Source organism: Peromyscus leucopus, chromosome 6 (genome assembly GCF_004664715.2).
Source record: "Peromyscus leucopus breed LL Stock chromosome 6, UCI_PerLeu_2.1, whole genome shotgun sequence".
Lineage (NCBI taxonomy): Eukaryota > Metazoa > Chordata > Mammalia > Rodentia > Cricetidae > Peromyscus > Peromyscus leucopus.
Window position 1 is genome coordinate 120978627 of NC_051068.1, and position 26121 is coordinate 121004747.

Here is a 26121-nt window from a genome sequence, read left to right on the forward strand (position 1 = left end):
GAAAGTTAGAAAAAAAGTTTCCCTGAAGGTGGCAATGACTTTTAATTATACTTCCTTGAACATAGCTATCATGTGGCTACTTTACGGTACAAGGGAAACTAGGCTGTAAACCTAATTGGCTTCGGTGTGTTCCTTACTGTGAACTCTGTCAGGTGGGAAGCTTGTATTTCATGGTTTTAGAGTGAAAGCCATGGTAATGAAGCCTCTAAAATGTGCCTTCCTGAAGCCTTACCTACAAGAGTCTTCGTTTTAACACCGTTAACTTTTTGCTCCAGGGGCTACTAAACATTAATTTTTCTGGGGCTTAAGGTCATATATGCAGAGGAGAGAGGGAGAATGCTAATTACTGTGCATTCCGTGGTTGAAATGCATGGGATTTGCAGTCTTGGCCTTGGCCTAGCACTGTGTCAGTGGTTAGCCCCTGAGCTTCTCTGAGTCTTCCAAGTCCTCATTGCATCATCTCTGCATAGTGTACACTCTTTCTCCTAGACTGTAGAGTGACTGTGGAGCACTTTGCCCAGAATCAGCCTCCAGCTCCTGGTCACCAAATGTTGGTTTCCTCTGCTCAGAGGCCATTTCTAGAAAACCCATTCCAGCGTGAAATGTAATGTTACCCTCCCCACAATATTGTTTCTATTGTTATAAGATCACAAAGAAAAGAACTTTAATTTTGTTTCTTTTGTTTTGTGGTGCTAGGGTTCCAACCCAAGACCTCAGAGAGGCTAGGAAGAAATGATAGATTCTGTGCTTTCAACTAAGAGTAGGTACATGCCTAACCCACATCACAGCCACAGATCTTTGTCCTTCTAGGACTGAGTCAGGAATTAAAAACCATCACTTCTAGCAACTCGGCCCCAGGCTCTGGCCACCGGGCAGGTCCCCTTCTAGCGCCACTGGGAGGGATCCCCTTTTCCAAGCCCCCCCCCGGAAGCCCCTGCAATCTCCATGCCCTGCCCCCATGCCCATCTGCCCGAGACCCCAGTCACTTCCTGAGACTTAGAGACCGGCCCCCAGCTCCTATCCTGACCCCGACTTCCCTTCTGGACCAGAGGTGAGTATCCGGGTCCAACCCCAACCCCATCCCTGGGCACCAGCCACTACGGGAAGACCCGCCCAACTCGGCCCCAGGCTCTGGCCACCGGGCAGGTCCCCTTCTAGCCCCACCAGGAGGGATCCCCTGTTCCAAGCCCCCGGCAGCCCCTGCAATCTCCGCGCCCTGCCCCCACGCCCATCTGCCCAAGACCCCAGCCACTTCCTGAGACTTAGAGACCAGCCCCCAGCTCCCATCCTGCCCCCGACTTCCCCTCTGGACCAGAGTTGGACAAGAGAACTCCCTTTTGGACAAGAGAGAGTCTTCCTGAATCTGTCAGCTCTTTCTGAAACAAGTACACTGATAAGACCAAGAAGGAACCACAAGGAGATGGGCAGACATCAAGGCAGAAGCACATACAACAAAATGAAGAGCAATACAGCATCATTAGGACCTAGCCACCTCCAACATCTAGACCTGAACACCAAAAATTGGAAGAAGCAGAAGAAAGTAGCCTTATGAGTAACTTCATGAAGAAGGTAGAGGCTTGTGTAGAGGAAGACAAGAAAATTGGAAGAATGCTGTAAACAACTAGAGGAAAGGGCAAACAAATTAGAAGAAAACAATAAGCCCTCCAAGAAAACAATAAAGTCCTGGAAGAAAACAATAAAGCACTGAAAGAAAATTATGAAAAAGCAATGAAACAAACAAAGGAAGCAGTCCAAGAACTGAAAAGGGAAATTGAAAAAATAAAGAAGACACAAACAGAGGAAATGCTGGAAATAGAAAACCTGAGTAAAAGATCAGGAACTTCAGATGCAAGTATAACCAACAGAATGCAAGAGATGGAAGAGAGGATTTCTGGCATTGAAGATACAGTAGAAGAAATAGTTTAATCAGTCGAAGGAAACACTAAAGCCAACAAAGTCATGAACCAAAATGTCCAAGAAATTTGGGACACCATGAAAAGAACAAACCTACGAATTATAGGGATAGAAGAAGGTGAAGAATACCAACTCAAAGGCACAGAAAATATATTCAACAAAATTATAGAAGAAAACTTTCCCAACTTAAAGAAGGAAATGCCTGTGAAGATACAAGAAGCCTATAGAACACCAAACAGACTAGACCCCCCAAAAAGTCCCCTTGCCACATAATAATTAAACAACTAAACCTACAGAATAAAAAAAGAATATTAAGAGCAGCCAAGGAAAAAGGCCAAGTGACCTATAAAGGTAAACCCATCAGAATAACACCCGATTTCTCAGTGGAGACTTTGAAAGCCAGAAGGACCTGGACAGATGTAATGCAGACACAAAGAGAACATGGATGTCAGCCCAGACTAATATACCCAGCAAAACTTTCAATCATCATAGACGGAAGGAACAAGACATTTGAAGACAAAGCCAGATTTAAACAATACCTATCCACAAACCCAGCCCTACAGAAAGCACTAGAAGGAAAATTCCAACCGAAGGAAGTCAGATACACACTCGAAAACACAGGCAATAGATAAAGCCACAACAGTAAACCCCAAAGAAGGGAAGTACACACACACTACCACCAAAAATAACAGGGATGAAGAATCACTGGTCATTAATATCCCTTAATATCAATGGACTTAATTCACCTATAAAAAGACATAGACTTACAGAATGGATACAAAAGCAGGACCCATCTTTCTGCTGCATACAAGAAACACATCTCAAATTCAAAGACAGACACTACCTAAGAATAAAAGGCTGGGAAAAGACTTTCCAATCAAATGGTCTTAAGAAACAAGCAGGGGTAGCCATCCTGATAGCCAACAAAATAGACTTCAAATGAAAATCAATCAAAAGAGATCAAGGAGGTCATTACATATTCATCACAGGAAAGGTCCACCAAGATGAAGTTTCAATTCTGAACATTTATGCTCCAAACACAAGGGCACCCACATATGTAAAAGAAACATTACTAAAGCTTAAACCACATATAAAACTCCACACATTAATAGTGGGAGATCTCAACACCCCACTTTCACCACTGGACAGATCTCCCAAATCGAAACTTAACAGAGAAATAAAGGACTTAACTGATGTCATGACCCAATTGGACCTAATAGATATCTACAGAACATTCCATCCTAACAAGAAAGAATATACCTTCTTCTCAGCACCCCATGGAACTTTCTCTAAAATCGGCCACATACTTGGCCACAAAGCAAATCTCAACAGATACAAAACAATTAGAATAACCTCCTGTGTTCTATCAGACCACCATGGTTTAAAGTTAGATTTCAACAACAACAAAAACTACAGAAAACCTACAATCTCATGGAAACTGAATAATGCTCAACTGAATCACCAATGGGTTAAGGAAGAAATAAAGAAAGAAATTAAAGACTTCCTAGAGATCAATGAAAATGAAGACACCACATACCCAACCTTATGGGACACTATGAAAGCAGTGCTAAGAGGGAAATTCATAGCACTAAATGCCCACATAAAGAAGTTGGAGAAATCCCACACTAGTGACTTAACAGCACAACTAAAAGCTCTAGAACAAGAAGAAGCAAAGTTCCCAGGAAGAATAGACGCCAGGAAATTATCAAAGTGAGAGGTGAAATTAATAAATTAGAAACTAAGAGAATAATACAAAAAATTAATGAAACAAAGAGTTGGTTCTTTGAGAAAATCAACAACATAGACAAGCCCCTATCCAAACTAACCAAAAGACAGAGAGAAAGAATCCAAATCAACAAAATCAGAAATGAAAAGGGGACATAACAACAGACATTGAGGAAATCCAGAGAATTATCAGGTCATATTTCAAAAACCTCTACTCCACAAAACTGGAAAACCTAAAAGAAATGGACATTTTTCTGGATAGGTACCACATACCTAAGTTAAATCAAGACCAGATAAACTATTTAAACAGTCCAATAACCCCTAAGGAAATAGAAACAGTCATTAAAAGTCTCCCAACCAAAAAAAGCCCAGGACCAGATGGTTTCAGTGCAGAATTCTACCAGATTTTCAAAGAAGAGTTAATACCAATACTCTCTAAATTGTTCCACATAATAGAAACAGAAGGAACATTACCAAACTCCTTCTATGAGGCTACAATTACCCTGATTCCTAAACCAAACAAGGATGTAACAAAGAAAGAGAACTACAGACCGATCTCCCTCATGAACATTGATGCAAAAATACTCAATAAAATACTGGCAAACAGACTCCAAGAACACATCAGAACAATTATCCACCATGATCAAGTAGGCTTCATCCCAGGGATGCAAGGGTGGTTCAACATACGAGAGTCCATCAATGTAATACACCATATAAACAAACTCAAAGAAAAAAACCACATGATCATCTCACTAGATGCAGAAAAGGCATTTGACAAAATCCAACACCCCTTCATGATAAAAGTCTTGGAGCGATCAGGAATACAGGGAACATACCTAAACATAATAAAGGCAATTTACAGCAAACCAACAGCCAACATCAAATTAAATGGAGAGAAACTCAAAGCAATTCCACTAAAATCAGGAACGAGGCAAGGCTGTCCACTCTCCCCATACTTATTCAATATAGTACTTGAAGTTCTACCAGAGCAATAAGACAACATAAGGAGATTAAGGGGATACAAATTGGAAAGGAAGAAGTCAAGCTTTCCCTATTTGCAGATGACATGATAGTATACTTGAGTGACCCCAAAGATTCCACCCAGGAATTGATAAAGCTTATAAAAACCTTCAGCAACATAGCAGGATACAAGATCAACTCAAAAAAATCAGTAGCCCTCATATATACAATGGACAAAGAAGCTGAGAAGGAAATCAGAGATACACCACCCTTTTCAATAGCCACAAATGACATAAAGCACCTTGGGGTAATCCTAACCAAGCAAGTGAAGGACCTATATGACAAGAAGTTTAAGTCCCTGAAAAAAGAAATTGAAGAAGATGTCAGAAAATGGAAAGATCTCCCATGCTCATGGATACGCAGGACCAACATAGTAAAAATGGTAATTTTACCAAAAGCAATCTACAGATTCAATGCCATCCCCATCAAAATACCAACACAATTCTTCACAGACCTGGAAAGAATAATACTCAACTTCATATGGAAAAACAAAAAACCCAGGATAGCCAAAGGAATCCTGTACAATAAAACAACCGCTGGAGGCATCACGATCCGTGACTTCAAGCTCTACTATAGAGCTACAGTAATAAAAACAGCTTGGTACTGGCATAAAAACTGACATGTGGACCAATGGAATCGAATTGAAGACCCTGACATTAACCCACACACCTATGGACAAATAATTTTTGACAAAGAAGCCAAAAGTGTACAATGGAAAAAAGAAAGCATCTTCAACAAATGGTGCTGGCATAACTGGATATCAACGTGTAGAAGGCTGCAAATAGATCCATATCTGTCACTGTGCACAAAACTTAAGTCCAAGTGTATCAAAGACCTCAACATAAATCCAGCTACTCTGAACCTGCTAGAAGAGAAAGTAGGAAGTAGTCTTGAACGCATTGGCATAGGAGATCACTTCCTAAATATAACACCAGTAGCGCAGACACTGAGACAATCAATCAATGGGACCTCTTGAAACTGAGAAGCTTTTGTAGAGCAAAGGATACGGTCAACAAGGCAAAGTGACACCCTACAGAATGGGAAAAGATCTTCACCAACCCCACATCTGACAGAGGACTGATATCCAGAATATATAAGGAACTCAAGAAATTAGACATCAAAACAACCAACAGTCCAATTGCGAAATGGGCTTTAGAACTAAACAGAGAATTCTCAACAGAGGAAACCCAAATGGCTGAAAGACATTTAAGGAATTGCTCAACATCCCTAATCATCAGGGAAATGCAAATCAAAACAACTCTGAGATACCACCTTATGCCTGTTAGAGTGGCTAAGATCAAAAACACTGAAGACACTTTATGCTGGAGAGGATGTGGAACTAGGGGAACTCTCCTCCACTGCTGGCGGGAATGCAAGCTTGTACAACCACTTTGGAAATCAATGTGGCGCTTTCTTAGAAAATTGGGCATCAATCTCCCCCAAGATCCAGCTATACCACTCCTGGGCATATACCCAAGAAATGCTTAATCATATCACAAGAGCACTTGCTCAGCTATGTTCATATCAGCATTGTTTGTAATAGCCAAAACCTGGACACAACCTAGATGCCCTTCAACTGAAGAATGGATAAATAAATTGTGGCACATATACACAATGGAATACTACTCAGCAGAGAAAAACAATGACATCATACGGTTTGCAGGCAAATGGATGGATCTAGAAAAAATCATCCTGAGTGAGGTAACCCAGACTCAGAAAGACAAATATTGTATGTACTCACTCATAGGAAGATGCTAGATGTGGAACAAGGATGACTGGACTGCTACTCACATCACCAGTGAGGCTACCTGGAAAACGGGACCCCAAAAAGGACACGGAGAAATGGATGAGATCTACATGAACAGCCTGGTCATGAGTGGGAACAATGAAGAGCGACGGTCGAGGGAAAGAGAGTGGGAGATCCTAGCTGGATCAAGAAAAGAGAGGGAGAACAAGGAATAGGAGACCATGGTAAATGAAGACCACATGAGAAGGGGAGAAAGCAGAGAGCTAGGGAGGCCCACGGAGATCCACAAAGATACCCCCGCAAAAGACTGCTGGCAACGGTTGAGAGACGGCAGGAACTGACCTACTCTGGTGATGGGATGGCCAGACACCCTGATAGTTATGCCATAAACCCCATCCAAGGACTGAGGAATCTGGATGCAGACATCCATGGCTGGGCCCCTGGTGGAGCACTGGGAGTCTAATTAGTGAGAAAGAAGAGGGTTTATATGAGCGAGAATTGTTGAAGCCAAGGTTGGATAAAGCACAGGGACAAATAACCAAATGAATGGAAGCACAGGATCTATGAACCAAAGGCTGAGGGCCCCCAACTAGATCAGGCCCCCTGAATGGGTGAGACAGTCATTTGGCTTGATCTGTTTGGGAGGCAGCTGTGCGTTGGTGCCGGGTCCTGGGCTCGTTGCATGAGTAGGCTGTTTGAATCCTGGGACTTATGCAGGGACGCTTGGCTCGGTCTGGGAGGGGGGACTGGACCTGCCTGGACTGAGTCTACCATGTCGACCCTGGTCCTCGGGGAGACCTTGATCTGGAGGAGGTGGGAATGGGGGGTGGGCTGGGGGAGGGGAGGGGGCGAGAGTGGGAGAACAGGGGAATCTGTGGCTATTATGTTGAACTGAATGGTGTTGTAAAATAAATTTTAAAAAAATTAAAAAAAAAAAACATCACTTCTAAATGAGCAATACTGTTACATGAGCTGGAGGATGGTAGGGGATCATTTACTGCTTAGGGTGTGAGATAGAAAGTAAGAATAAAAATTAGCTGATTAAAATATATCAATAAAACATATTGGAAGGTTTATTTACTATATATTTGTATATCATACATGCAGAGTACGTATTTCTCATTGTATTCAAATATAAATTTCTGCTGTTAGAAAATGTCAGTTTGCTCATAGATAATTGTGAAGGTAATGAAAAATAAATGAGATTCCATGAATATACCAACTATCTGCTAGAAAAAGTCAAAAATATGAACACACACACACATATATATATATGTATACATATGTGCATAATATAATTTTGCTTTTACCCAGTCAAATGTAAATGATAAAATTAGTTCCAAAAAATGACTATTAGTGATAATACTTTGTTTCTCTGTTAAGTAATCATTTATGATGTCTACAGAGGATCACAAAACAATTTCTATAGTGAGTTAAGGCAAGAGGTCCCATCCTTTCTGTGCCATCATTCTGAAGTCACACATGTAGGTTTTATATTAGTTTTACTACGTCTCACACTTTGTCCAAGGTTGAGAAATAAGTGAAACATGTGTCACAGTGTCATCTGAAAGACACTGCAAGGAGGGGTAGCTTTTCTGAGAAGCCAGGATTAGAAACAAAGCAACCTGGAACAGCTAAACATGAAGCAATCAGAAGCATCTTTTGTTTTGATTACAGCAATTACCACAGCTCTTGCCAATTTTTCTATCCACTGCTTACTTATTATCTCATTATTTCTCCAGAGAAGCTAAGGTTGAATGTATCATTGCTGACAACAGAGTCAGTGTGAAGACATTTGTTCTTCTCATGGGGTAGGAGTGGAGGGGGTAGGTACATGGTGCTATGGTGACTGTCTGTTGACTGGGATGACAGGGATGGTGTGTGTTTATAACTGGTCCCTTGAAATTAGGCCACTGTTGGTGCTCTGCATTGTTTTTATTTTCCAGAATTCATTGCTGAAAATTGCTGGCCACCTTTCTACTGTGTCCCCTTCCTTATAATAGCTCAACTATAACTTCTGTGTTTCCTTTGCCTGAAACTGAGCCGAGGATTGGTACCTAATAAATCCTGCACCTCTGACTGGTGGTGTACAGGCACATGGCAACTTCAGGAAAACTAGTCAAAACCCATGAATGGTAAAAATACACAGACCTTTCAGCAAAACTCATTACATGAAAAAAAAAAAAAAACTTCAGTAAGACACATAACGATCATATTGTTATGTGTCCATAGCACACTGAAGTTATTCTACTGTATAGGAATGCGAAGGTGTAATACTCTCTCAGACAATTTGACTAGAGGATTGGCAGAAGTCCAATTAATTCTTAGGTGAAACTTTCATACTTAACACATAGAGGCTATCAAGTAAATCAAAAGCAACTGAAACTGAAGTTATGGAATGGCATAGCAGAAATGGAAATGATAGGAAAGGCAAAGGTAAATGATGTCTGTGTAGGAAATGGCCTTACACAGCAAGTGTAGGGAGCACTGGGCAGTGAACGTCTTGAAATTTCTACTCAGTAAACCTCACAGTTTGTTCAGTAATTATTTTTTCTACCTGGAGTTGATATATACCTGCATTTTTGTAGCTCGTTGAGTTTATTTAAGAAGAGTATTTTGAGGGTTTTTTTTCCCTCTCTTGAAGGATTTCTTTTAAAAAACTGTACCTATCATCATTGCCAAGAGAAGCATTCACTTTGTTCAATTCTTCATCATGCCTAAGTGTTGTGCGTATGTGTGTGCGTGCATGTGTGAGTGTGTGTGTGTGTGTGTGTGTGTGTGTGTGTTTGTGTGTGTGTGAATATGTGTATGTGTACATTTGTGACTATGTGGATTTGTGATGTGACGTGTGTCTGTCTATGTGAAGAAATAACTCTCTTCCAGTCTTCCCAAACTGCATTCCTTATATAGGTGAACACTATTTCCACTAGATTCTTACAAAGTAAGAGTCACTTTAAAATACCTCAGCAGGTGGAGCTGGGTCACAGGCAGCTTCCATTTTATAGTTCAGGAGCAGAGTTAGTGGGCATCATATTGGAGGAGCAAGAGGGGATGATCTGTGTTTGGTCCCTGGAGAGGTAGTACTGCCCTGGTCCACAGCTGAGTCAGGCTTTGGTTGGGGGACAATTAGGTCTCTGGTAGCAAAGCTAATACTTGGAATGTGGGTGGTTGTGGCTAGCCTCCATTCCAGGGGACAGACTGGGTTGACTCCAGAGCTGATGGTAAACTGCATGGAAGGAGTTTACAGGAAGAAGGGGCCCCTGCCAAGTCTAATAGATCCTCAGTGGCAGGCCTGCACTGGGAAATGGGTCTATATTGTCAAAGTCATTTTCCACCTATTTGCTATTTCTACAAATGTTTAACAAATACTGCTTTTAGAGTGGTCCAGACATTCCTTGAACCTGATACACAAAGAAACAATATTCCATTAAAGTTTTTGTTTCCAGGGCTCATATGGCTTTTTGTGAATTTCACCTTGGTCATAGTTGTTTTTTTGTTTTGAATAATAGTTTTTATTTATTCATTGAGAGTTTCAGACATATATATCTACCTTGGTGATATCCATAACCCACTCAGTTCCTCCCCAGCACATTCTTCTCCTCTACATGTATCATTTTTTCATGGTGTCATTAACAAAAACAGAATACATCTCTGCCTTGGTGAGCTAAGGGTCAGGGGAGGCAGAGAATAAGAGGAAAAACACTTGATATATTAGTATTAAGAAAAATATATATAAAGTAGCAGAAAATGTACTCTGCTATGCAGGTTTTTTTTTTTTTTGTAGAAAAATTTATTTAAATTACTTTGGAGAAAATTTCATTTCCATAAATCACCACTATATCACAGTATGTTTTGGTGATTTGATCAGAACATAAATGCCCATGGACATGTCCTGGAGAAGAGATTGAAAATTATAATTTTATTATCAACCTATGCAGTATTAGCATTAGTTAATTTTTAAATTGTACCTATTTTCAAAATTACAGACTTCAGCATTATTGTGTTCATTAAGAAAATTATTTTACAGAGACCATTTAGTGCATGAATAGACACATTTGAGATCATTGAACACAATATAATAGAAGCAGAGGCTGTAGCTATGTGACCACACAGCCGGTGAGCCACCCTCTCTGTGCAGGCATGGGATGCACTGGTGTTTCCTTTTTACTGCTTCAGTGTTGAAAGACACTAAGAGCATCATGTGGGTGTGAATCTTCAAAGCAGTAATGGAATAACTCAATTAAACAGGACACAATGTGTGGATTTTCAAGTACAATATGCAAATTAGATAACAGATTATCTTGCTACAGAAACATTTTTTTTTGCAGTTAAATATAATTTTATGATTCTTGCCAGTTGAGAAGTCTTCCTGCCCATTCATTTCAAAAAGTTTTTCTTGACTGAATTTCATGTGCCAAGAAGTACTCCTTTTACTTCCTCAAAAGTAAGACACTGGCCTGGGGAGGTAGCTCAGTCAAGATGAAGCCTGAGTTTTACTCTCAGATCCCACACAGAAAAGAAGAAAATGGATGTCATGGTGGGGTTGTGGTCTCGGGAGTGTGGAGTTAGGGACAAGTGGGTCTCTGAAGCTTCCGGCCGGAGAGCATAACCTATTTGACAAACCCTAGGCCAGCGGGAGACTGTATTAAAAGAATGGCAGATGATATCTAAGAAATGATATCCAGTGTTGTCCTCCTCTGGCTTACACACACACACACACACACACACCCCTGCACGTACATGTACTCCCACATACACGAACATGCACATTTAACACAAAATATGATAGCATTTTTCTCATCAAATAATTTATGCTTACTAAGTGAAATGGATATAAATATGTTATTATATAGTTAGTATCATTTTAATACCATTTAGTTTCATTTTCTTTCTTGCTTAATTTACCTTTTCATTTTAATTTTATTGTTTGTAAGTACTTTCCATCACAATGCAGGGAAGAGTTTGAGAGGAATTTCTCACATTATACAGTGAACATTTAAGAAAAAACACTTTTTTTCTTTTGTTTTTCACTTTTAAGGGGAAACAGCATCTCATTGTCCCCATGTATGCACACAGGCAGACCTCTGAAGAAGGGTATCCGACACCTCAATCCTTGTACAGGATCTAGTCTCCTACTTCTCTTTGGGCCACAGTTCTACCTCTACATCACAGTGGTAAATTGTTTTATTTCCTTTTTTCAAGAAGAACACAGGTCTCATAGCAACCTGCTTTGCCTGCTCTAACACAACAAGAGCACACTGCAGTTTTGTCAGAGAAGAAAAGACTCCTGCTTCATACATCAGTCATTTCATTTCCTTCTTTATATAGCATTTCATCTCTTGATCACAGAAATAAGCCCTAAAAGCATCTCTTGTCTTTCAGGTGATCTTCTTAACAGGCTTCTGTCACCTGTGTCTGAGCCTTTAATGGTTATAAACATTTCAACAAAGACTTTGACAGAGCAGTGGACATATAGCTTTCAGGAGTTGGAGAATAACCTAGAAACATCGTTGAAGTACCAAATCCAGAGTCTCATTTTAGAGATTTTGATTACACAATGGAGTAGGAGCAGGGCGATAGATTGGATTTTTAATCTTCAAGGTCATGCTTGTCATTTAGGAGCACTTTATTAGAGTGATTAACATATTATAAGCTAATATTAAGTGGAGACAGAGAAGAAGTGATTAGTGTAAACCAGTGCTTAGGGACGAGCCGTTGAAAAGAGGAAATGCGCCGAGTTAGAAAATTCAGGCAATGACAGAAAAGCAGACATCTCAGGGATATAGGTTGTTCTAGCAAACCAAATAATTAAAGAATAGTAAGGGAGAGATGGGAAAATGTATTTGTATGGATGGAAGATAGACCATATAGGAATAAACATGGTCAAGAGAGGAGTTGAACACTAAATAGTGAATCATATTTTGTTATTTTTAAATGGTATTATATGGGCAGTGTAACAACATGATAAACACCAACTTTTAGGAAGACTATGAGGAAGTAATAGGAGAAAAATAAAATGGAATGAGACTAGACACAGCAAAAATAAATGCATCAAAATGTGAAAAGCAAAGTCATCTGGGTAAATCAGGATGAGAGTTTAGGATAGGACGTTGCCAAGATAACACAGAACTGCACTTGGTAGAATCTTCAGGTCATTGATTAGATGCAGGAGCTTGGAACTGATTGCTTCATCAGTCTTTACGATTGCTGGTACTATTAATTGCAATGATAAGGTAACTCTTACAAAGGAAACTTAGCTCTCCAACATTGACTTAAAGGTATACAGTAGAAACTTCAGGAGAATAGCTATTTGACATACAGAGTGTAGCAGGAATCTTAGAAGGTCTTATTAATAAGATCAAACCTGAGGCCAGTTATTGGGGTGAATGCTGGAAGATCAGAGAAGAACAAGCCACAGCTACCTCACCTCACCAGTTCCTCAGCTGATTCTGTTTCCTCAGACCGAGTCCTTATCCAAATGAATCTCAGCTGAACTGTTTCTCAAAAGCCCAAATGCTTAACCAGGCTAAGAGCTTCTAGTTTCTGGTGTTCATGCCTTATATACCTTTCTGCTTTCTGCCATCACTCCTTGGGATTAAAGGCTCCCTTTCTGGGATTAAAGGCGTGAGTCACCATGCTTGGCTGTATCCTTGAACACACAGAGATTCAGGTAGATCTCTGCCTCTGGAATGCTAGGATTAAAGGTATGAGTGCCACCATTTTCTGGCCTCTGTATCTAATGGCTGTTCTGTTCTCTGACCCCAGATAAGTTTATTAGGGTGTACAATATTTTGGGGAACACAATACCACCACATACAGAGTCATTAATTTCCTCTCTGGACAGTTTTGTATGCAGACCTAGAGTTTAGTATAAGAGCCTACACTGAAGGAAAACTAATTGTAGGAATTTGTAATTATCATATTGTCTTTGGGCTAATAGAATTGAACGAGATCATTCAGCAGACCATAGAAAAGAGAAACTTAGGAGAGAAAATGCAAGCACACTAATAGTTAAAGAATAATCAAAGAATGAAGAGCATATCGTGGACCCTGTGAAGATTTAGTGAGTTAAGAGGAGGGACAATGGGCATACAAAAGGCCAGGGATCTCTAATAGCTCTGACATACACATGGTTTAAAGGCTCCAGTTACAGCGAGTACAGAAAGGATTCTACTGTATTTGGCAGTAAGAGAATCAGTGTTGAATCTAGTGAGAATTACTTTAGGAAAATGACAAATATGGAAACCTTATTTGTAAAGCTTAAAGACTATGGTGAAGAATTTGGCACAGAGAATAGACTTTTTCCTGGGAAAGCACTTGAAGACAAAGTATTGTCCTCCCTTATCAAATAACACCTTAAATCGGTACAACCTATGAATTGGTACCAGTAGATAATCAAGATTAAGGACCAACCAGAGGTCAAACAAAGGACGCCATGAACTTGATGTAGGAGGCTCACAGAAAGAACCAAATCAAAGGAGGAGAGAATGGCTGTCAGGGAGATGGAGAGGAACCCCCAGCAAGCAATGACTGCTTCTAAACTCATTCCAAACACATTTAGCTAAAAGAGACATGATCAAAGCTTCAGAGAACCCTGTCTCAGAAGTCTGATTGTGCAACCCCAACTTGGCAATTAGTAGCTGAAAAACCACATTCACTGTCTGAAAACCACCCACGAGTACTTTGACATTTATTATACGTAAGAGAATACACAACCCTGATCTGAACCGAAATGAATGGAAAACAGAAAGCTATTTGCAATCATTTCAATCAAGTTTCTCCAAACATCAGACCACAGAGTGATATTGCCAAGTCCAATAAATAATGTCTTGAGAAATAGTTCATTGCATTTTTAAAATATCTGTGTTCCCAAGTTTGTATACACACACACAGATAGTCACTCTGAAGAAAGCAGTCATCTCTACTGTTGAGGATGGCTGCATTTCACTGTAGGCAGCAAGTTATAAACAATTTACCTAAGTTTCTATTGTTGATTTTTAAATAATATAGGAAATAACTAGTACAGAAATATATTAAATTGTGAGAGTATTATAGAATGTCTTAACATATTAAATAGAGGGCTGAAAAAAAAATGAAAAATTATAAATCTCTTAAGAGAAACACATCTAAAACCTGATTATAAAAGCAGAGTGGGGCCTGGAAAGTTGGCTCAGCCATTAATACCTCAGGCTGCTCTTCCAGAGGACCCAGATTTGATTCGCAGTACCCACAGGGCAGCTAATAATAGTCTGCAACTCCAGTTTTAAGAGATCTGACACTGTTTTCTGGCCTGCATGGATACCAGGTAGACAGGTAATATATGGACAAGCATGCAAGCAAAACACCCATACAAGTAAAACACTAAGCAAAAGCGAGAAGAAATTATCATAACCTAATCATTAACAAAAGTTAATAAATAAAAATGCCTGTCTCCCTTCATTAAGAAAATAAGTGATAAAAATTACTGGCAAGGAAGTAAAAAGAAGGAAGACATCATACACGGCTGGTAGGAATGTAAACTAATCCAGTCACTATGGAAATCAATATGGACATTTCTCCAAAAATTAAAAATAGATCTTCCATAGGAATTTGTTCTACCACTCCTGGATATTTACCCAAAGGATGCCAAGTCAACACATCACAAAGCTATTTATGCATCAGTGTTTACTGCTGCAGTGTTCACAATAGCATGATTATGTAGCAGCCTAGGCATCTGTTAACCAAAGAATGGATAAAGAAAAACAATTCCACCCTCTCTCTGTGTATATGTGTGTATTTCAACCATAAACAGAAGGATATTATTTCATTTGTAGGAAAATGTGCACAAGTAGAGATAATTAAATTAAGCCAGTCTCAGGAGGACAGATGGCATGTTTTCTCTGATTTATGGTTCCTAAATTTTTATAGAGATATATAAAGTTATATGTATGTATTAGACATGAATATAGAAGAAAAACTGTTGAGGTGAGAAAAGGTTACTACTGGTAGACAAAAAAACAGAGGATGGAGGTGCTGAGGAAAGGATGCTCAGAATGAAACATTTTCCTGCATGAAGATGGTCAAAATAAATTTAATAAAAATAGACTTGACTAACTTGTTTTAGTAATACCCTGCTCTTGTTAAACAGCCTGCCACTTCTACAGTGCGACTCTGTTGCTTTAGCTAATTGTCTCAAATTGCTAGCAGCCTTTAGGTATTCATAAATCTTCTTTAAAAAGGAAATGTTGCATAATGCAGTGGGTAAGCTTTCTAACAGTTCTGTAACATCACTGACCACATGGTGTAACCAACAGGGGTTTGTTTTCTCACCATTCTGAAGGCTGAAGGCTGGAAATCTAAGGACATGATGAGGGAAAGGTTGTTTTATTCTGGTGGTTCCACGAGAGAGTTCTGCTCCAGATCCACCACGCAAGAGCCACTTCTCTCAGAGTCTTTACAACCACTTTCCCCCCTAGATGTCTATGTCTAAATTCCCTTTTTTTAAATAATAATGTGTGTTGATTTGAATAGCCTCCATAGGTTCTTATATTCAACAGCTTTGTAGAGGTGTTTGTGAAGGGATAAGAGGTGTGGCCTTATTGGAGGAGGTATGTCAGTGGGGATGTGCTTTGATGTTTCAAAAGCCCATGTCAGTCTGAGTGAGCTCTCTCTTCCTCTCTCTTAGTCTGGTACTTGTGAATCAGATGTAAGCTTTTAGCTACTGCTTCAGTGCCATGGGTGTTAGCCAGCTACCATGCCCCTGTCATGATGATCATGAACTATAACCCTATGGAACCCTGAACCCCCACATGAAATTATTTCCTTTATAAGTTTTTCATGGTGTTTCTCATGGTATTGGAAAAGTAACTAAGACATAGTACCAGTACTAGTATCCTCACTGAAACTTACCATGTTTATTAAAACCTGTCTTTGGATATAGCCAGGTTCTGAGATATAAGGAGTGAGGAACTGAACAAATAAATTGAGGATAGAAGAAATAATTAAACCCTAATACTTATCTTCAGTATCTATTACTAGGTTATTATACACCTGGATCATAAAACAATGACTTTGTTCCCTCATGGTCTATCGATCAGGAACCTCTGGTTGGTTCAGTTTCTGCGAGACTGCAAGCAAGCTTCCACTAAGGGTTGAGGTCTCTTTTCAAGACTATGAGCAATCAATTCTGATCTCACATGTTTGTTTGCAGAATTCAGTATATCTTGCTACATGGGTCTCACCGACATAATCAACTTGTATTATCAAAATCAATGAAAGAAGTTCCTTTGTGGGAGTAGTGTGCCAGACTTCCCATTACCCTTGCCACACAGGATGGTTAGAAATAGACTCAATGGGCAGAAGAAGAGACAGAAGAATTTGAGCATCAGAAGGGAGGGATGCTGAGGTTCAACTTAGATTCATTCTATAACAGCAGCCTTCCCTTTCAGAGTTACACTGATTTAAAGATATTAAAAGCTCACAGAACACCATAGGGGGATAGCCTATTAGGCAATTAAGATAAAGTATGTCTCTCATCTCAGCATCCAAGATGGTCTACAATTTGCTTCCAACCCAGTTTTCTAAATAATATTCTTATCTATCCTTTGATTACCATATAACTCAGTGCTTTGTACAGCTCACTCTTTGAGGTCCCAGGATTCTATCTAAAACTTTACTAAGTCGCCTTTCTAAATTCTTTGTATTCTTAAATTATACAAGCCCAGAGATTGGTTTCCTGAACTTCTCCAGCTGGGATGATATATCCCTTTAGTTTTTCATTCAACTGATAACTCTTTGGGGAAATGATAAGATGTTTCCCATGAAATTTATAGCAAGGAAATAATCCAACTTTGTCTTTGTCTTGAAATTTACATTCTAGAGGAGCAGACAAGCTTTACAAAGAGTCAATTAAGAAGCTGTAGACAGAGCAAAAGACTGTGCAGAAATATAAGAGGGTGCTTTTGGATTGAAAGGAAGAGTAACTTGATTTTGGTTGAAGTAGTCAGAAAAAAACATGTGGCACTCAGCCTTCAAAAATGGAGGAAAAAATGAGACAATGATTTCCAGTGAAAGAGGACTGTGGGACTGTGAGAAAAGTCTGAATTAGGACAGAGAATGACGTTCATAGAAAGGAAGGAAGGCTGACCTACTCAAAAGGCCATACTTGTTCAGCCATGTGAACAGTGCGTCAGGATTCCAAAGAAGACTGGAAGTCTTAAAGGTGGCTCAAAGCCACCTCCATTTCTATATAAAGTTATTGCCAGTAATCTGTGAGCACCATTAAGAAACAAGTGGCCCTATCACATTTAAACTTTCAAAAGACCACTCGTATGGTTTTCTCTGAATAGACAGAAGAAAGATAAAGAAGTAGGGAGATCAATTATCATTGAGCTTTTAGTATATAACTGGAAATTAGTTCATAATAGCATTGTCCATAACCAGAAGTTGAAAACTGTATCCCTAAATGCCATTGTTATTTATTTCACAGAACACATAAGCAAAAAATAATTTCCTTATTTTTATAAGTTGTAAAAATGAAGCAAAGTATGTGAGATTGTATATAGCCACAATACCTAAAATATTTACTATCTAGATTTTTTTGTGAGAAAACTTACATTGTGGTAGCCATTTAACAGTGATATGTTGTGTGGGATTCATTATATTCTTCAAGAAATGTGATCACAATTCTGTGAGTTTCTCAGTATCTCTCCAACAGTATATTTTTCTCTTCCAGCATCTATGTCTGATGCTTTTGACTAAGAACCATGACTGATGAAGACATTTAATTTGATACTCCTGTGGGATAGTCAAGCGAAGACATTAAACAGAGTTAGCTATATGAGCCCGAAGCTCAGAGGAAAAAGAAGTCTTAGATACAAACAGAAATTTGGGACTTGTTGGTTTATAAATGTTATTTAATACTACAGGAAGGGACAAGATTGTTTAGGAATGGAGTGGAAAGTGAGGGAATGATATAGAACATGGAATAGTCCTACTTTTTTATAAGCATGACTTAAAAGGAAGCTTTATTCTCCATCATTCTGTTGTCACATAGCAAATTACACTTGCAGTATAATTCTAGATTCTTTCTTACATGAGAGGAATGAAAATAATGTCAATAATTATATTCAAGGAAAGTGACTTGTTCATATACATGGAAACTTGCAAATCTCAAAGGAAATGTGGTTTATTTTCCTCTTGTGCCACACCTGTAGACATGACACTTTATATGTAGTAGACACTCAATATATGTCTCTATTCAAATTAACTCATCAGTCTTTTAAACCTCTCCTCAAATTAAAAAAAAATGTTCTAAACAAATAAGTTCAAAGTGGTCTTAATACAATTGCTTTCCACATTTGGTAGGTTTAGGTTATCTTTTGGTCTATTGACAAGGTGCTTAACAAAAATTAGCTGTTTTTTTTTTTTTTGGTAGCTATTTTCTACACTACAGGACAGGTGATTATTGGACCATACTCTTTTTCAAAAGTCTCATTGGAGAGATTAATTGAAAAAATCAACTTTCTACCCTTTAAAACCAGATATTTTGTTTGCATAATAACTTTCTGTCACATTTGTGTAGTGTGTTCATGTTGTCCAATACATGTTCCTTCGTAAATGCATGTGTACATGTGGGTTCAAGTGAACATGTGAACATAGGCATATGGAGACTAGAAGTCAACCTCAAATGTCTTTTTAAATCTTTCTCCTTGTTTGTTTGTTTTGCTCTGGGGTCTCTCACTAAACTGTAAGCACTGCCACTTAGTTAGGATGGTATGAGTTAGCTCCACAGATCTGCCTGTCTGTCTTCCCAGCTCTGGATGGTAGGCACATCCTGCTGCACCTGTGTTTTAGTATTAATGCTGCTGATCTAAGGTTATGATACTTGTACAGAAAGCACCCCATCAATCGAACCATCTCCTTCTGCCTACAAGATGCCAGAGATTTGACAGTGTTCCAAGATAATGCATCTTACAAAGCTGAGAAATGCTTAGTAGACTTAACCATGAATCCCCTGTTTTACTCACCTTTTAGAAAGGCACATTAAATAAAGTCCACATCATTCACATGTATTTAAAATTCTCAGTGAAAACTGTCTGCATTTTCCACTGTGTAGGTTTGCCTAAGCAAATATTTTTATCTGGTATGTTTTACATTTGCACATGTAACAAAGTTGCCTTAAATTAGTTTCAAGTCCATTATAGATCCACCCTGAGCCAGCTACTGTACATGAACATAAATGAAAGCCCACGGAGAACTCACTCAATGTGTCACTGGAAGGTAGGTACTCTCTTTCCACTCCTCCTGCTGTTTTTCATCTACTAACTTATTTATTAAATATTTGTTTCAATAATACAGTTGTAAAGTCTTCCTTTGATATGAATTTGTAACTGAAAAACTTTCATTAAACTTTCAACTGAGAGTGATTTCAACTAAGTATCTGAAGGTTGCCATAAAATAGGATGTTCATATCACCTAAAGTTGTGTTACTTTTGATTAAACCTCACTTCTTTTATACAATTGTGAATTGGGAAATCATTTGAAATACTGGAATTTCTGACATGAAATTTAAATCATTTCATAGCATTAAAAAATTTCTTCTCTTATGTATTATATCCTAATAGCAGTTTCTCCTCTGTAGACAAATTTCTAAATGATCTTATTAAATAAGAAACACAGAGTCAAATATAGGGATCAGAGCAAGAGCTACATCTACCTTTAGCTTACCACTCTCTGTTGTCCTTCCCCTCAGAGAGACACCTTCTTCCCATGGGTCTTGTGTTTTATTGCTTTTCTGTTCTGACTTCTCATTGGCTCTAAGCCCAGCCACATGACTTCCTCATCACTGCCTATCTATACAGACCTCCTGGTCTCTATGGTTTGTACTGGGATTAAAGACTCAAGGGTCACCATGCTTGGCTGTGTCCTTAACTACACAGAGACTCTGCCTGCCATGTGATCAGATTAAGGGCATGGGCTACCACCATCTGACTTCAATTCTTGGCTCTGACTCGCTAATGACCTCTGATATCCAGGCAAACTTTATTTATTAACATACAAATAAAATCACATTTCAGCACAATTAAAATATTACCACACCTCTCCTTCCTCTCTTCCCAGTCCCATTCATTATTTTTTTCTCAAAAAGGGCCTCCCATGGATATCAACCCAACATAGCATACCAAGTTGTAGTAAGACTAAGCTCCTCCCCCAAGGCTGGATAAGGCAACCCATTAGGAGGAAAGAGTCCCAAAAGCAAGCAAAGCAGTCAGAGACAGCCTCCTCCCCCAACTCTCACTGTTAGGGGTCCCATAAGAAGACTAAGCCACACAACTGTAACACATGTGCAGGGGACCTATGTCAGATCTATGCAGGTTCCTTGGGTTGTCGGTTCTGTCTCTGTGAGCCCTGATGAGCCTAGACAAGTTGATTCCGTGGGTTTTCTTGTGTCCCTGACCCCTCTGGTTCCTAAAATCCTTCCTTCCCCATCTTCTGCAAGATTCCCCAAGCTCCACCTAGAGTTTGACTGTGAGTCTCTGCATCTGTTTTCATCAGTTGCTGGCCAAATCCTCTCAGGGGCAAGACCAACTAATGACTAGTCCAACTTGAGGCCCATGCCACAAGAGGAAGCTCACCTCTTACACTGCTTGGAAGGTGCAGATCCAGAGACAGGAAAGCCCAGAGAGGATAAAACCAAATATGACTGGCATAAAAAAAAATAGACAATGAAATGATTCCTAATAAAAGTCTGCCATACCTTGTGGTTTTTTTTAACCTATCTTTGTTTTTACACAAATGATCCTTGACCCACATATGCTAGAGATAAAAGTGAGAAGCCCATAGCAAAGGGTAAGGAATATCTCTACCTATGTGGGGTATTACACACTATGTTTATCTTATTTTTGTAACTATGGAATTACAAAGAGTTAAATACATATGATAAAGGATTTGGCTCCTTAACATCTGTAGGTGGTTTCATTGCCTTTTTATACCCATAGTATAGGCAGTGATTTTTCATTAGTATTGTGTGGCTCTCTACAGTGAGAGTGCACAGGCCTCTTTCTAAGTACCATGCATGTAAAAACATCTCTTGAGGTCTCCACCCTACAGAGTATCCTGAGCTCATGTGGCCCATATTGTCATTTTTACTTCTGATCTCATTCTCCTTCAAGGTCTTTGCATTAGTTATGTCTGATTTTTTAATCATTTTCTTAAATTTCCATCTTTAATGAATAGCAGTTATTTTTATTGTATCACCACTCCACTGTTAGCACAGATATGAGGTCACTCCTGACTTCTCCTTCCCTGAAATGTGAACATCTACATCTCTTCCTATATCCTCAGCATACTGCGCAGTGCTAGAAAACAGTAGACTTGGTTAAATCATTAATGAAAGAATAAGTGGGTTAATATGACTACTGTCATAATTCTGGTTAATATCCAAGAGGAAATCAGTTAAAGAACTGGTTGTGGTGCTGAGCACATGTATTCTGCTACAGTCAGGAGATGCTGTGTTGCCGGGCGGTAGTGGCGCACACCTTTAATCCCAGCACCCAGGAGGCAGAAGCAGGCAGATCTCTTTGAGTTTCAGGTCAGCCTGGTCTACAAAGCGAGTTCCAGGAAAGGCGCAAAGCTACTCAGAGAAACTCTGTTTTGAAAAACCAAAGAGAGAGAGAGAGAGAGAGAGAGAGAGAGAGAGAGAGAGAGAGAGAGAGATATGCTGTGTTGCTAGACACCAGAAAAGAGGCAAGAATGCCCCAAGTCAATTCTAATTTAAAAATCTTCCTTTCACACCATAGTCGAGCTAATAATGGCAGATGGTAACAGCTGCTTATTAAATATTCCTCATTTCAGGAAAATAGGGATTACATATTTTCTATACACCATTTAGTACCTAAAACTTACTGTTTAAAAGTTACATTTGCTCATGTTTACAAGCTTCCAATATTCTACCCAAAATAGTAGGATGTACCAGACAATTCCTAGCTGTTTAATAGTTGTTCAAATGGGAGCACTTACCATATCTAAGTGAAATCTTGTCTTGTAGTTTCAAAGTATCATTAATATCTTCTGGATATTTCAGAGAGAGCACAACAATAAATAAATAGGTAAATAGATAAATAAATAAATAAACTCCTTCACTGTGTAATTATGCAGTCAGAGATTCAAACTCTTTCCTGATCATAGAGGTCACCTAGCATAATTATTGGTAATCATGCTTGGCTGTATGTACTTTAATGCTTGTTCCTCTGGAGATTAGCTTGCCTTCATATATTATTTCATTAATCCCTACCCCAATTGTGTAAAGGAGAAAGCAGTGGGTACTTTTTATGCTTAAAGTGTTATTTCTTCTCAGCTGTGGCAACCAGAGTCCAAGGAGGTTAAGCAACTGGCTAAGGGTCACATCCTTTGTCAACTGCTGATTTAAATGGTTTTATTCTCCTCTCTGCCATTCCCTGTGTGAACCACACTGCCTTCAGATGCATTCCCTCAGGCTTCACTATGTAGTATCCTGACCCATAGCATGGTTGAATTTTATTAAGTAACAAAAGGTTAAACCTTTACAAAATAGGCCCCGGGTCAACAGGGACTATACTACATCTTGCTTTCTACAAGGTCTTCTTCATATGAATGAACTGTCAGAATAATTTCATAATTCATTATTCTTCCATGTTTGCAGATAGGATTCTTCTGTTTACTGGTGAATAGAGAGCACACAAATATGTCAAGGCAAAGCAATGAAAATACAGGATCCTACTGTCAGTAGAATTAATGTTTTCTCCTAACGGCATCACTACAACATCATAACACTCAGCGACTTTGATGTCAAGAACGTAAATGAAAGGAAACAGATTCTGAGCTGCCTGATTGTCCTAAATCAATAGCAAACATTATTTGAATATTACACCGAACAGCTGTAATTCTAGTTTTACTTTTCAGCCCTGGGGCTGCAGCCATCATGCTTAAAGAACAACAGTTACAAGCCAAAACAGTATTTTGAAAGGCATTCTGTCAGTTTGCTTCAAAAAGTATTTCTTGTTCTGATGAAGTCTAATATAAATTGATGAATAAACTTCACTTCTATAATAAAGAAGGCAAGGTCATCCCTACATAGGAATAATATATATGATATATATACGTATATATAATTAATATTCATATGTATGAAACCTAAAACAATGTTTGGCTGAGGCAAGTTCAAAACAAGGAAACAAGATGATTCCAGAAGAGTCTCATGATACTTTCGAGCAGTGCTTCTTGGATCTAGCTTCAGCCCAAGGTGAGGTAAAATCCAACAGGGACCCACTGCTCCACATCTAGAAGGTTTCTCTGACTAATTACTCTATGAATAACTTCCCCAAATCTCTCATTCTGCTCCAAGAATTTCTTAGCCTCATTGGATAATTAATTCTTTTCACTGGAATGTGCTGTCCAAGCTTTGCTGCATATTTTTCCTCACATCTAGAATTCCTGGAAAGAAAGAGAAATAAGACACTGTCCCAACCATGAGTGCCACCCTTGAAAGATAAATATCTCCTCTGTTTGGGGTTTTGTTTAAATCAGAAAAGCAAAGCCCAACAAAGTTGCACATGCCCTGAGTTTAAGATTCAGTTTCTCTGCTGTTTTCCCAGAAACAAAACAAATGGTAGAGAGAGAAAAATCCATGCACAGCAGAAGCCAAGACCCTAAGTGTGAGACCACTTCTTTTTTTTTCTCAACTGATTTCAAATATTTTAGAAACATACACTTTTAGAACATGGACACAAAAAACAAATTGTAAGGACATTGTAATGAGTTCCTGAAAGATGGTTTTTTAAATGAAAGAAGCATTAAGTTCTAGAAACACATACAATAACTGAGTTAAATTTGACTTACAGTGTACTTTAATAACCTGCAGGGATGATAGGAAAAGAACATGGAGATAGAATGATTAGGACAATTTTTTTTATATCAGTAGACCATTTTCATATACAATCCCTTGATATGTTTCTGATTTCTTCATGCTGTTTCCTGTAATTAATTATAATTCATGGGTACCTTGAAATTTCTCTTATGTATCAGTTTGGTCTTTCCTTTGAATTCTGTCTTTCTACTACCTATTGATGAGAACTTCACACAGTTTCATTTGAATAAATGGAAATCACTTCCAGATGAAGGATAGCCAGCTCCTCATCCAGACTTTGCTGCCAATTGTAATGGCTGTAATGTAAGCTCCTCACATGCCACTTCGGGTCTCTTTCTTCTCATTGGTACACCCGAAATAACTCCAGCATAGACTCAGAGGACTTCTGTGAGAGTAAAGAGGCTACACACTGTCCTTAAGATGCTGTAAACACTAGAAAATGTCAATATTTATTTGTAGCATTATCAGAAAGTTTTATTCTTTCTTTTTCTAATTATCCTTTCCATCCCCCACTATTTTCTGTCACTTTTTAAAAATGAGTGTCTGCAGTGGAAAGAGCACTGGACTGACTGGGAGTCAAGCTAATTGTGTTTCTGTTCTGGCCCTAAACTTCTTATTTTTTATGAATGATTACTTGGGAATTTCACTCACCACTTCAGGTTTTTAATTTCCTTGTTTATGAAAATGAAGGAGATAAATTATAGCCATATTTTAAAGGCATTCAAATCAACCTATGAATTAAATATCAAATAAAAGACACAGAACTAGTGGCCAGATCTTTATTTTATTGACAAATCACATTCCAAAAACCACAATGCACAATATAAGCAATGTCTGCCTTCATTGCACACAAAGCAAAGAAAACCATAATCTTTAAAAGGAGATGTCTTTTTTATTAGATAAATGTAACCTTAGGTTAAAGTCATGTGACAGAATGATAAAATGGAATATTTTACATCAGTTCCAGCTGACTGCTCAAGACAGTTAGTGCCTTAATATAAGCTGAATTATGACACCATCATGAAAGAACAAATAGTGAAATTATGGAAACAAACTTGGTGAATTTAGGCTTTCTTAGCCACTTTACAAGCACAAAATTATTGAAAGTGAAGATAACAGTGGGAGTTTTGGGAAAAGCTGCTAGGCTACAGTCTACTTCCTAGTGTCTGTCCATAGCCTTTTCAAAATATTGAGGGACAAAGTTTCAACCAAACTACTCTGAGTTTGTGATGTGTGCTCTGGAGTTGGAGAAGCACAATGTTTTGTGAATTATGGTTGTCTGAAACATCAAAAGAGAAATAGAGCAATATTCTTTCCTTAGGAGGTAAATGGTGTGTTAAGCTTTCCACAGATATAGTAGGCAGGAAAACACGCAGGAGAAAGGTAGAGAGACAATCAGGAGGACCTGACATACTGCCCAGGATTCTTTCTGTGACTGAGTGACTTGGAGGAAATAAGATTGTGGGCTGAGGAAACACCAACTTAAGAATCAGTAGGTGATGTTGACATCTTGACAAGATGTGTACAGGTAAGAATCCGTGAAGGATGGAATAAACTCACATGCTCTGTGATAATTCTTCATCAAAGAAGAAGATCAAATCCATCATTAGACTGGTTCAGAGAAGTGAAGCCAGGCATCATGGCAGATTTAATTGGAGGGATTTTTTATTTGAAATTTAAAAATTCATTTAAAATTATTTATTTTATTATGACTATGACTGGCTTGTATGTGTCTATGTCTGTGCATCACAGGAGGTCTGAAAAGGGTATCTGATATTCTGGAACTGGAGTTACAGTCAGCTATAAGCTGCTATGTGGGTGCTGGGAATCA